General features: G+C 52.7%; 2 long non-coding RNA genes and 2 other non-coding genes across 4 annotated transcripts in view; 3 read left to right on the top strand and 1 right to left on the bottom strand.

Annotated features, from left to right (window-relative positions):
- The window catches only part of LOC142291449 (uncharacterized), a 28,474-nt gene extending 26,960 nt beyond the window's left edge, over positions 1-1,514 (bottom strand). The window contains exon 1 of the long non-coding RNA XR_012750485.1: positions 1,450-1,514. This is a non-coding gene — a long non-coding RNA (uncharacterized LOC142291449). The remainder of the gene's footprint in view (positions 1-1,449) is intronic.
- Positions 1,515-1,549: 35 nt separating this feature from the next.
- LOC142291450 (uncharacterized) lies at positions 1,550-10,365 on the top strand. Its single transcript, XR_012750486.1, has 4 exons — positions 1,550-1,683; positions 4,195-4,258; positions 10,037-10,071; positions 10,269-10,365. It is a non-coding gene; the product is annotated as an uncharacterized LOC142291450 (long non-coding RNA).
- Positions 9,875-9,955, top strand: LOC142292813 (small nucleolar RNA SNORD103/SNORD85). The gene has a single exon (XR_012750832.1). It is a non-coding gene; the product is annotated as a small nucleolar RNA SNORD103/SNORD85 (small nucleolar RNA).
- LOC142292812 (small nucleolar RNA SNORD103/SNORD85) lies at positions 10,115-10,194 on the top strand. The gene has a single exon (XR_012750831.1). It is a non-coding gene; the product is annotated as a small nucleolar RNA SNORD103/SNORD85 (small nucleolar RNA).
- Positions 10,366-13,186: the final 2,821 nt, after the last annotated feature.

The following is a 13,186-nucleotide window of genomic DNA, read 5'->3' on the forward strand; positions in this document are numbered from 1 at the left end:
TTCATCGCACGCACATCGTTCATTTCTCTAAAGTACCCACAAGTGTCTGGGACAGAAGTGTGCAATCTGCTGAACCATGCACATTATTTCCCATCATGTGACCGCATATATGTGATTTCTAATTCACTTCTGAGAAGCCATGTATGCAGATCACATGTGGGGCATCACTAGGTATGTAAATGTGGTGTGAGATCAGTGGCCCAAAGCCATTTAACCCTTTCACTAACATACTTCGGTGCCCACTTTAATGCCCATTTTTTGCCAGTTTTATAATTTACGCAGCTGATTTATTTATATTAGGGCACATCAGTGCATTGTATTTTATTATTGTGATGTGTTATTTGTGTTGTTAAACCTGTAAACAACTGAAAATACTAAATTTCCGAATAAGAAACTGCCGAATAAGAAACCAGCTTCAGCACCGTATAAGTGGCCATGTCCTAGGAATACCAGGAATCATGACCGTATGCACATCACACATTGCCAGAATTCGGCATCACCGGCCACATTAAGGCCTCTGCCACACTCACGTGAAAATCACGCACGTGCCGCGAGACACGTATTTCCCCTGCGTGTTGCGTGCAGGTAAGTACGTGTCTCTGGTACGTGCGGTCCACGTGTGTTCTCCGTGTGCTATCCGCGATAACACACGGAGAACCAGTAATTTACATACTCATGTGGTCCTTGCTGCTGTCCAGGGTTCTGATCTTCGGCTCCAGCCCCGCCCACTCCCCGCTGATGCTGCTTCCGGCCGAGCGGAGGGGCGGAGATCAGCACCCGTGACAGCACGCCCACCTCCATAACACGCTCATAACGAGCAGCGGTCGGCAGCAACTGTTTGGAGCGGAAGATTCTGCAGGTCTGAAGGAGGTATTTGTTTTTTTTTATTTTAAAATAATGACACGTTTCTCCGGCGCGTGTCACATGGGACCGCATTCACACTACATCCGTGTGGTACGGGTGCGGGCCATGTGACACCCGTGCTGCCGGAGAATACGTCGGCGTGAAGAACACTCGGACACACGTTCCGTTGCAAAATACGTGTATCCAAACCATTATGAAATCATATGTCCACGTGTGTACGTGCCTCTGGTACGTGAAAAAACTGGCAAACACGTACCGGAGGCACATACGTGTGACAGAGGCCTTAGGGACTGCAGACATTTGTGCCTAGCCTGGATAATCCTGTTATCAGCTAATTGGAAGGGGTGCTGGTACCTGCCCCCGCCATTGTAATATCCCTAGGATAAGCAGTATACATTGCAGGTTTTGCCACACTGGTGCTAGCCCTCCTATGTGGCATACTCCACACACTGATGGCACAATAGGGCAGTGTCATGCATGTGGCGCAGCTGCTTTGGGGTCTCCCGCACAATGACACAACTACTTTGTGGTAAAAATAAACCCCAACGTCAAACTATTTCAAACGCGCATGCGCAACGTGCTCACATCTTTGGCGTCATCGAGGGCTTCTCCGGTCCAACACTACAACTCCCAGAACCCCCTAGTACTGCTTCCGGCGCGGGGTACGTCACGCAGGAAATATAAGGGGCTTGCCGTAGGTAGGCGGCCTCTTGTTGCCAGCATGGAGCTGTGTGCTGCACATGGCTGCTGGAGTCAATGTGGTGCTGGCCAGGGCTGGAGGCCGCCATAGGAGGAGTCCACGGTCCCGTCCGCAATCGTGTACGTACTGCCTGTAGTGTTATCCCTGGGTGGGCACGGTGCATTGTTGTGTGGATCTGGGGTGGGCGGCGGCGGCGCCTGGTTATGTAGGTGCAGGCTGGCAGCAGTGCCGGGGTTGATGGTTGATCTGACTCCATGCAATGTGAATAGTGTGTGGGTTAGTAATGTGGCAGTCAGCCACCGTGGCACCGCCAGCCCCTGTGTGCCCCCTCCCCCCCCCCCCCCCCCAGCCACCGTGTGACTGCCAGCCCCTGTGTGCCCCCCCCCCCCCCCAGCCACCGTGTGACTGCCGGCCCCTGTGTGCCCCAGCCACCGTGTGACCGCCAGCCCCTGTGTGCCCCCCCCTCAGCCACCGTGTGACCGCCAGCCCCTGTGTGCCCCCCCCCCCAGCCACCGTGTGACTGCCGGCCCCTGTGTGCCCCAGCCACCGTGTGACTGCCAGCCCCTGTGTGCCCCCCCCCCCCCAGCCACCGTGTGACTGCCGGCCCCTGTGTGCCCCAGCCACCGTGTGACCGCCAGCCCCTGTGTGCCCCCCCCCCCAGCCACCGTGTGACCGCCGGCCCCTGTGTGCCCCAGCCACCGTGTGACTGCCAGCCCCTGTGTGCCCCCCCCCCCCAGCCACCGTGTGACTGCCGGCCCCTGTGTGCCCCAGCCACCGTGTGACTGCCAGCCCCTGTGTGCCCCCCCCCAGCCACCGTGTGACTGCCAGCCCCTGTGTGCCCCCCCCCAGCCACCGTGTGACTGCCGGCCCCTGTGTGCCCCAGCCACCGTGTGACTGCCAGCCCCTGTGTGCCCCTCCCCCCTCCAGCCACCGTGGGACTGCCAGCCCCTGTGTGGTCCCCCCCCCCCTCCAGCCACCGTGGGACTGCCAGCCCCTGTGTGGTCCCCCTCCCATCCAGCCACTGTGGGACCGCCAGCCCCTGTGTGGTCCCCCCCCCCCCCCCCCCCCTCCAGCCACTGTGGGACCGCCAGCCCCTGTGTGGTCCCCCCCCCCCCTCCAGCCACTGTGGGACCGCCAGCCCCTGTGTGGTCCCCCCCCCCCTCCAGCCACTGTGGGACCGCCAGCACCTGTGTGGTCCCCCCCCCCCCCCTCCAGCCACTGTGGGACCGCCAGCCCCTGTGTGGTCCCCCCCCCCCCCCCTCCAGCCACTGTGGGACCGCCAGCCCCTGTGTGGTCCCCCCCCCCCCCCCCCTCCAGCCACTGTGGGACCGCCAGCCCCTGTGTGGTCCCCCCCCCCTCCAGCCACTGTGGGACCGCCAGCCCCTGTGTGGTCCCCCCCCCTCCAGCCACTGTGGGACCGCCAGCCCCTGTGTGGTCCCCCCCCCTCCAGCCACTGTGGGACCGCCAGCCCCTGTGTGGTCCCCCCCCTCCAGCCACTGTGGGACCGCCAGCCCCTGTGTGGTCCCCCCCCTCCAGCCACTGTGGGACCGCCAGCCCCTGTGTGGTCCCCCCCCTCCAGCCACCGTGGGACTGACAGCCCCTGTGTGGTCCCCCCCCCCCCTCCAGCCACCGTGTGACTGACAGCCCCTGTGTGGTCCCCCCCCCCCCCCTCCAGCCACCGTGTGACTGACAGCCCCTGTGTGGTCCCCCCCCCCCCCTCCAGCCACCGTGTGACTGACAGCCCCTGTGTGGTCCCCCCCCCCCCCTCCAGCCACCGTGTGACTGACAGCCCCTGTGTGGTCCCCCCCCCCCTCCAGCCACCGTGTGACTGACAGCCCCTGTGTGGTCCCCCCCCCCCCTCCAGCCACCGTGTGACTGACAGCCCCTGTGTGGTCCCCCCCCCCCCCCTCCAGCCACCGTGTGACTGACAGCCCCTGTGTGGTCCCCCCCCCCCCCCTCCAGCCACCGTGTGACTGACAGCCCCTGTGTGGTCCCCCCCCCCCCCCTCCAGCCACCGTGTGACTGACAGCCCCTGTGTGGTCCCCCCCCCCCCCTCCAGCCACCGTGTGACTGACAGCCCCTGTGTGGTCCCCCCCCCCCCTCCAGCCACCGTGTGACTGACAGCCCCTGTGTGGTCCCCCCCCCCCCCTCCTTCAGCCACCGTGGGACCGCCAGCCCCTGTGTGGTTGTCCCCCCCCCCCCTTCAGCCACCGTGGGACCGCCAGCCCCTGTGTGGTTGTCCCCCCCCCCCCCCTTCAGCCACCGTGGGACCGCCAGCCCCTGTGTGGTTGTCCCCCCCCCCCCCCTTCAGCCACCGTGGGACCGCCAGCCCCTGTGTGGTTGTTCCCCACCCCCCCCCTTCAGCCACCGTGGGACCGCCAGCCCCTGTGTGGTTCCCCCCCCCCCCCCCCCTTCAGCCACCGTGGGACCGCCAGCCCCTGTGTGGTTCCCCCCCCCCTTCAGCCACCGTGGGACCGCCAGCCCCTGTGTGGTTCCCCCCCCCTTCAGCCACCGTGGGACCGCCAGCCCCTGTGTGGTCCCCCCCCCCCCCCCAGCCACCGTGGGACAGCCAGCCCCTGTGTGGCCCCCCTGCAGGTGTCAGATTTTTACAGCATTTCTTCTACTTGTAGGAGTGTTTCTTAGACGTGGAGTTTGCTGCAGTTCGGTCGGCCGGCATCTTCAGGCCCCTTACAGGTAAGCTGTAACTGTCAGGTGGGGGCTTATATAGTTATGGGGCTTGTTGTCCTGGGCCTCTCCTAGGTCAGAGCAGCCGAATAGATCTGTATGAGCTGCCCTATTCCGCTGCCCCTGTGTAATGCGCTGGTGTGCAGGCTGCACAGGGGACATGCTGTGGGACCTCTGCACAGGGATCTGCTTGCAATGTTTATTTTTATCTGTACCCGGCTCTAATAAATGAGTTTCCCAGTAAATGTAACAAGTATGAAGTAATTGTTAATAATATAAATTTTTTTTGTTAAACTGGTTCTGAAATGTCTCCTTGGTATTGAGCACTAGTTGATGAGGGGACATGCATTCTGTGGAGCTGCCAGGCACTGTAAGGCTATGTGCGCACTTACCGGATTTTGCCGCGGATTTGCTGCATGTTTCGCTGCAGAAAATGTTCATAACATCTCTGCAGTGAATCACCAGCAAATCCTATGGAGAAAAAAAATCCTGTGCGCACTGGGCGGAATTTGACAGCTGCATGTTTTGCTGCGGGAATCCCGCAGCAAAAACAAGTGCATGTCACTTCTTTTCCGCACATCGCTGCGGGATTCCACTCTATTGACTCCAATGTTAATCGTGAAATCCCGCAGGGAATAACGCAGGCAGCAAATTCTGTGCGGTTCACTGCGTTATTCCCTGCGGTATTTCGCGGTTTACCTCCGGTAATGTACATCGCTTGTCTGCGGTTTTGCAGGGAAGTGATGTCATTACAGGAAGAGGAAGCCGTGCAGAGAGTAAACACACACATCACACACATAGACATCACACTCACACATCAGACATATACAGAAAACATAGACATAGAACACATAGACACAGACACATAGAACACACATAGAAAGAAAACGGAAATATAGAAAAAAAGAACGTGTGCTCCGCTGCATATTTACCGTCCAGCCTAGGTAAGCACACAGCGGCGGCCCGGTATTCTCAGGCTGGGGAGGGAGAGGGGCAGGGTTAATGTCCCCCGCCTCACTCCCCCTCCGGCAGCCGAGAATATCAGCCGCAGCTGCCCCGGCACTGTCGCATGCATTATGCGACAATACCGGCGTGTCCTCGGCTCTTCTTGCCACCGTGTAGCAGTGGTGGCAAGGTAATACAAGGGGTTAATGGTGATGGGGGACCACCGCCATTAACTCCAGGCTTGATCATGGCAGCGTCTATGTGACAGCTGACATGATCAACCCGTAAGTAAAGTGAATAAAACACACAGAAAAATCCTTTATTTTAAATAAAACCAACAAGCCTCGTTCACCATTTTATTAACCCCCCCCCCCCAAACAAAGCTCCGGCGTAGTCCACAGCTCTGGCTCCGGTGTCCTGCACTGCTGACATCCAGCCGCGACTGTCAGACACAGCGCTGAATGAATGCAGCAGACAGCAGAGGTAATTACCGGTAATTTCCCACGGCCGGTAATGTGAACTCACTGCCGACCGTGGGAAATGCAGCGACCTGTCATCTATCTATCTATCTATCTATCCCTCTGTCTGTCTATCTATCCCTCTATCTATCTGTCTGTCTATCTATCTATCCCTCTATCTATTCTTCTGTCTATCCACTATCAGAATTAAATGTATTTTTTTTTTCTTCAATGTGCTTTATTGCATTAAATGCAATAAAGCACATCCCAACCCGCACGCGGCAAAACCGCGAACAATGCCGCGGTAAAACCGCGGCAAACCGCATGCGGTTTTCGGGTGCGGTTTCCCGCGGTTTTTTACCGCGGGTGTGGTAATCTTTGAGCATGCGGAATTTACGCAAGGAAATTTCATTTCCCAGTGCGCACAGAGCCTAAGGGGTGGCTGAAGGGTAAAGTAGGTTTCCTCCTAAATCCCAATCTATTTAGTGCTGTAAATTAGTTATCTAATAGACTGATTAAAAATTCCCTATCCTTCCCATACTACTCTAACTAACTGCTCTTCTATCTCTTCCCCCCTCCCCCTCATATTTTGTGATGACACTACTTTTGATAACCCCAGTGCATGCTGGGTGGCTCAACAAAGCGTCATCAGGGGCAGGGCCTGCAGCACTAATTGTAGCCTCTACCGCCAAATGACTTCATTTGAGTTTCAGCATGCACTGGGATTCTCAGGTAAAGCAGCATCTACCAGGGAGAGGTGGGGGGGGTTAAACTTAAGTTTTATTCCCCCCTCCCCAACTCTGCATGAAAATCAGAGTGAGTGGAATGTGATAAAACATCTCTTTCCACTCCGACCAATATTAGTCTATGGGCCAGCACCCATGAGCGATTGTTTTCTCAGTCCGGTTGGAGCAGAGAAAAATAATTGCAGCATGCTGCGGGTGCAATGCGATACTTTCTCTCACACCCATTCAAGTGAATGGGGCGAGAGAAAAATCGCACTGCACTCATTACACCAGTGTACTGCAAGTGCAGAGTGAGAATGGCAATAGCCCTCTACGGAGGAGAGAAATCCCTCCCTCCCCACCAGCGCTGGCCCGCCCCTGCAGCTGTGGTCCGATCGGACCTCAGTCAAAGACACTTGGCTGCTGCTGTGCTGCCAGTGTAAGCAGTGTCATGTGAGGATCGCAGTAGTCCCTGTGTGGCCCCGGTGTTAGTGTCGTTGACAAACAGTAGGGAATTAAATGCAAGTTTCATGATGGACACTTAGAATGAACATTAGTGCCCCTTTAAGGCACCCCTTTATGACCTAGGATTTACTTAATGTCCTAGATCGTATCTGCCCCTTTAATGTAGACTTGTGTGGTGAGCCTGCATTATTCCCCACGTCTGCTGATCTGATCAGCAGACTTGCAGCTAACAGGCGTGGGTGGATCGTAGAGCGCAGATCAACCCCTTCCTGTTAACTAGATTGTGCTTTCAAACTTGGACAGCGCGATCTAACATGCTCTCATGGGAATCGTGGTGGCCCCGGTACCTGAGCACAGGGTGCCAATGGGCTGTCATGCGTGGGGGGCCAGATGACCCCTGTCACTGTTAGGACTTTCTGTGAATGCTGCCAGTGACACTCACAGGAACACAGCAGTTCTGATTAGAGCAATACTTCAGCACCGTGCTGATCAGCACAAGCAGTCACAGTACAGTCATAAAGTCCCCTTGAGGGGCTAGTAAAATAATGTAAAGTTTTTAAACATAAAATAAAACCTAGAAGTTCAAATCACCCCTACTTTTGCCTCTTTGAAAATAAAACAAATGCTGGATTCAGAAATGCCTGATCTATCAAAAATATAGAAATTCCAAACTCCAGAAGTATGGTTCTTTGGTCACCACAACATTGTAAAATGCAATTGCACTGTCACGGCCCTATTTTCCAGTACAATATAGGACAAAATGAATGGTGTCATTCAAAAGTACAACTTGTCCTGCAATAAACCCTCATAGGCTATGTGCGCACAGTGCGTTTTTCGCGGTGTTTTTGCGCGTTTTTCGGGTGCGTTTTTGGCCTCAAAACTGCAGGACTTTGCTTCCCCAGCAAAGTCTGAGTTTTCATTTTTGCTGTCCGCACACAACTGTTTTTTTTACCTGCGTTTTTGATTTAAAAAAAAAAATGGACATGTCAGTTCTTTTCTGCGTTTTTCTGTGTTTTCCCCCCGTGCAATGCATTGGAAAAACGCAGCCAAAAACGCTCCAAATCGCGGCAAAAAAGCATGCGTTTTTTGATGCGTTTTTTTCGACGCAGTGTGCGAACCTAGCCTTACGGCTATATTGACAAAGTTGCAGTTCTTAGAAGTGGAGAATGGAAAAGTGCCTGAGGGTGAAGGGGTTAAACTGCCAGGCGGCCATCTGGGGCGATATCAATCTGGAGTGTCCAATATCTGACTAAGGCTGGTTTCACACTACGTTTATTTAACATCCGTACTTAACGTTATTTTAGCGGAAATACGGATCCTGCTTTTACAGCAAATAACGTATGCAAACGCATCTGTTATTTTGCAGGATCCTGCACTGGATGTTTAGGGGCGGGCATTGGAGTCATGTGATCGGGAGTGAGGGGAACTAGACTGGGAGCCGGCTTCTGACAGCTGCAGACACTGGTAACCAAGGTAAACATCGGGCTTGGATACCCGATATTTATCTTGGTTACGAGTGTCTGCAGCTGCTAGGAGCAGGGCTGCCTGCACACGTAACCAACGTAAACATCGGGTAACTAAGAGAAGTGGTTACGCGATATTTACCTTGGTTACGAGTGTCCGCAGCTCTCAGGTGGGAGAGAGAGAGAGGGAGGGGAGGAAGGGGGAAAGACATAGAGAGAGAGAGAGAGAGAGGGTGAGGGAGGAGGAGAGACAGATCACACGAGACTGGTTCTGGGCATGCTCAGTACTTTCTGGGCATGCTCAGTACAAAAGCAGGATCCTGTCTATCAGCACGCCAGCGTTCACCTGCGTTTGCGTGCTGTTTAGTCAGGATCCAGCAATTTGAAGTATTTGGACGGAGCTCAAAAACGCTACAAGTAGCGTTTTTGAAACATGTTAAAAAAACTGCAAGTCACTGGATCCGCACTATAACGCACGCAAACGCAGGTGAACGGATGTTAACGCGAGTCCATTGCAAATGCATTGAAATGAAAACGCATTTGCACTGGATCCGCTTGTCCGCTAAAAAAACGTTTTCAACGGATGTTAAAAAGACATAGTGTGAAACCAGCCTAACAGTAGTATTGCCTCATGGAGGGAAGCTGCCACCAGTGGTGTAGATGGGCTGGACTCCTGTGTTCTCCTGTTTATTGGAAAGATGGCAGTCTGCTGCATGATCAGCTGGAGCTTTGTTTGGCCAGTAGCCATGTATATTGCTGTCCTTAGCCCCACAGCCTATGAATGCAGTGCTGGTGTTCAGCCTGTGTTCCAATGGGGCATTTCAGAGTCCGGTTCTCTTTAGAAGTGATGCCAAATACGAAGTCTACATGTGTGCAGCAGATACAGGTCTAGCTGGAAGTATTAGGCAGTGTACACACCTTGGTAATCCTTGCTGCTCTTATGGGAATACCTGTGGATTCCGATCAGTCTGAGGGATTCTGAGGATTGTATGCTGCATTTCTTAAGACTTTTTTTTTTTTTTTTTTTTTTCTGTAAAGTGGAAATCCATAATCCAAACTATTTAATGGGCATTTCCCGCTCCTAATTTTAACTATCAGGTTGAGAATGGTATCTGATCTCTTGGTGGGCTCACTGTGGGAAATGTTTCAGTAAAGCTTGCATTTTGAGTGACATCTGTGGTGGTCGTGTGCTTGAGATCTGTACAGCGATTGCTTGTCTTCCCTGCATCTCTGTGCATGTGGATAGCTGTCAATCACTGATGGCACCGCCCACTGGACTCCTGCATACCTACTCCAAGGATTTCAATGCTTAAAATACAAATTTGTACAGACTTTCCCTCCAAGCCTATATCCCTTCTGCTCAGCTTCTCTATACCGTGCTGTCCACAGTTCGGATTGCACGTCCAACGTGACTAGTTTCCTTTTCAATGGGAGGCTGGTAAATATATAGGTGGCAGCTTGGTAGAATAATCTGCAGTGATGCAGCAGGTACGTTGTGTTCCTATCTCATGTATGGCAGGGTTGGCTTAGCCAATGTTACAAAGTGCTTGACACTTTCGGTTGTGAAGGCCTGGCTATGATGACAAACTTGCCCTCACTGAATGTAGTATTGACGATTAACAAACAGTACTCAACTGACTCTGAGCCAGGCCTTATCAGCAGGTGGGTGGTTATATGCAGCTGTATATTATAGCCTGAAATATTGAAATATTTTTTTTTTCTTCTTGGCAGTGGAAGTCTGAAGAATAGACCCTCCCAATCAGCTGGTAAGTTGGCTTTGGTATAGGAGAAGATACTGCAGTGTCTTGATCAAGCAAGGATGTTAAACTTGCCCTCACTGAGGACCATGTTCAATTATGAGAACTTTACCGTACTCAGTCTGAGCTTGAGTGAGACATAATGTGGTGTTGGGTTATTGGGGCTTATTCTGCAGTGTTCCTTATCTTTGACTTTCTCCATGCAGGAACAAGGCTGTGGTATCGGTGAGAGGAGGATACTAGAAGATCATCATGTTACATGAGGAATGTGGAGTTTTACTTTAATAAACTGGCTTCTCCATCTGTGTGGTGTATAATTCTGCTACCTTTACATAGCTGCCACTGAGGCGAACATGAAGACTGCTGGAGGTTTTGGTAATGAGAGGAAAGAGTAGGGAGCATTAAAATCCCTACCTGTCCCTGGGCAGCCATTCTCAGCGCTGCCCCTGTCCCCCTGCATAGTCACCACTTTGCCAGCTGCCTCATTGTTTTGGGTGGATTGGAAGTCACTTTCTCAATGTAAGTCTGAGACTGTACAAGGATTTCATAGATGTGAATTAAGAAAGATAATGGTCTATGTACTGGCAAGTAAGGGTTGTGGTTACAAGATTACAGAAGGAATAGTTTGTATTTTTAATATACAAACTGCTATTTTGTGTATTGTACACTTCATAATTTTAAAATACACTAACTTTATTAGTAACAGAATTCTACAGTGGAACCTTGGTTAATGAGAACAATCCGTTCTGGGACTGTGCTTGTAAACCAAGGTACTTGTTCAGCAAAGCAAGATTTCCCATAGGAAATCATTGCAATGCAGACAATTCGTTCCACAAATTGTTAAATGTCCCATCCTGGTCCCCTATTGTGCCATTCTACGCACGCACATTATGCTTACCTTCCGTTCCATCGCCGGCCTCCTGGAACTTGCAGTTTGCTGGTACACATGATGTGTAAGTTGCAGGAGGCTGGCAATGGAAGGTAAGGTGAGTATAATGTTTGTGCATGCAGACTGCAAGAGCGGGTTAGAGTACGGTGTATGTACAGACTCTGAAGTGTGCGGTATTTGCTTGTAAACGGAGATACAAGCTTTGCTCGTATAGCGAAATACTCGCTAACTGAGTTACTCGCTAATTGAGGTTCCATTGTAATAAGAGCACACCTGCCTGGTTTGTTTGTTACCTACATCCACCAGCACATGACCTCTGTAGCCAAATGCAGAAGTAATGGCAAATGTGCTGTACCGTAGACTAGTGACCACAGCTCTGCTCACATTGGGGCTCTGAGAAACATTCTGCCGTTTGGACCCCCACTGATATAGTATTTATAGTGCTATTATAATAATACTCAAACTGAAATCCATTGAGTTGTGTGGCTTCGTGCTGCAGTTGTCATGAGGGTTAAAGGGAACCTGCCAGCCCATTAGACCTCCAAAAAGAATGTAATCACAGTACTTATTTCCATGCCTTTATATATATCAGTCTCCATTGTCTTCCAGTAATTTATGAATTCTTATGTAAATGCTCTCACGAGTGTGGGGGGCTTAGTCTACAATTACAGCTCTGGCCTTTCTTCTACTATGAACTGCTCAATTTGCTGACAGCGTGGGCACTATCATTCTGGGGGCAGCACATGTACAGTAATGCCCTAAAATAGTGTCCCTGGGAATGATTGCATCTGCATGAGCTTTTGGTTAAGGGAAGCTAGTCAGAAGAGTGATCTGACTGGCAAAAGGCTGGAGAAGTGTAACTGCAGGCCAAGCCCCTGCTATAGTGAGTGTGTTTGAATAATTAGAATAGTTGGGGCAGCACAGTGGCTCAGTGGTTAGCACTGCAGCCTTGCAGCTCTGGGGTCCTGAGTTCAAATCCCACCAAGGACAAAATCTGCAATGAGTGTGTATGTTCTCCCCGTGTTTGCGTGTGTTTTCTCCGGGTATTCCAGTTTCCTCCCACCCTCCAAAGAAATATAGATGGGGAATTTCTATTTTTGTGAGCCCCAATGGGGACAGTGTTCTTATGTATGTAAAGCGCTGTGGAATAGATTAGTGCTATATAAAGATTTATTTTAATAGTTAAAGGGGTACTATCACCAGCATTTTAGCTGAAGGTGTAATGTTATTTACTAATAATTATAGCGCAATTTATACCATGGCAGCTTACAAGTGAAAGGTATACATAAACTGGTACAACAACAATTAACTGTACAAAGCAGACTGGTACAGGAGGAGAGAGGACCCTGCCTGCGAGGGCTCAGTCTACAGGGGATGGGTGAGGGTACAGGAGGAGAGGACCCTGCCTGCGAGGGCTCAGTCTACAGGGGATGGATGAGGGTACAGGAGAAGAGGGCCCTGCCTGCGAGGGCTCAGTGTACAGGGGATGGGTGAGTGTACAGGAGGAGAGAGGACCCTGCCTGCGAGGGCTCAGTCTACAGGGGATGGGTGAGGGTACAGGAGAAGAGGGCCCTGCCTGCGAGGGCTCAGTCTACAGGGGATGGGTGAGGGTACAGGAGAAGAGGGCCCTGCCTGCGAGGGCTCAGTCTACAGGGGATGGGGGAGGGTACAGGAGGAGAGAGGACCCTGCCTGCGAGGGCTCAGTCTACAGGGGATGGGGGAGGGTACAGGAGGAGAGAGGACCCTGCCTGCGAGGGCTCAGTCTACAGGGGATGGGTGAGGGTACAGGAGGAGAGAGGGCTCTGCCTGCGAGGGCTCAGTCTACAGGGGATGGGTGAGGGTACAGGAGGAGAGGACCCTGCCTGCAAGGGCTCAGTCTACAGGGGATGGGTGAGGGTACAGGAGGAGAGAGGACCCTGCCTGCGAGGGCTCAGTCTACAGGGGATGGGTGAGGGTACAGGAGGAGAGGACCCTGCCTGCGAGGGCTCAGTCTACAGGGGATGGGTGAGGGTACAGGAGGAGAGAGGACTCTGCCTGCGAGGGCTCAGTCTACAGGGGATGGGTGAGGGTACAGGAGGAGAGGACCCTGCCTGCAAGGGCTCAGTCTACAGGGGATGGGTGAGGGTACAGGAGGAGAGGACTCTGCCTGCGAGGGCTCAGTCTACAGGGGATGGGTGAGGGTACAGGAGGAGAGGACCCTGCCTGCAAGGGCTCAGTCTACAGGGGATGGGTGAG

Source organism: Anomaloglossus baeobatrachus, chromosome 2, assembly GCF_048569485.1.
Source record: "Anomaloglossus baeobatrachus isolate aAnoBae1 chromosome 2, aAnoBae1.hap1, whole genome shotgun sequence".
NCBI lineage: Eukaryota > Metazoa > Chordata > Amphibia > Anura > Aromobatidae > Anomaloglossus > Anomaloglossus baeobatrachus.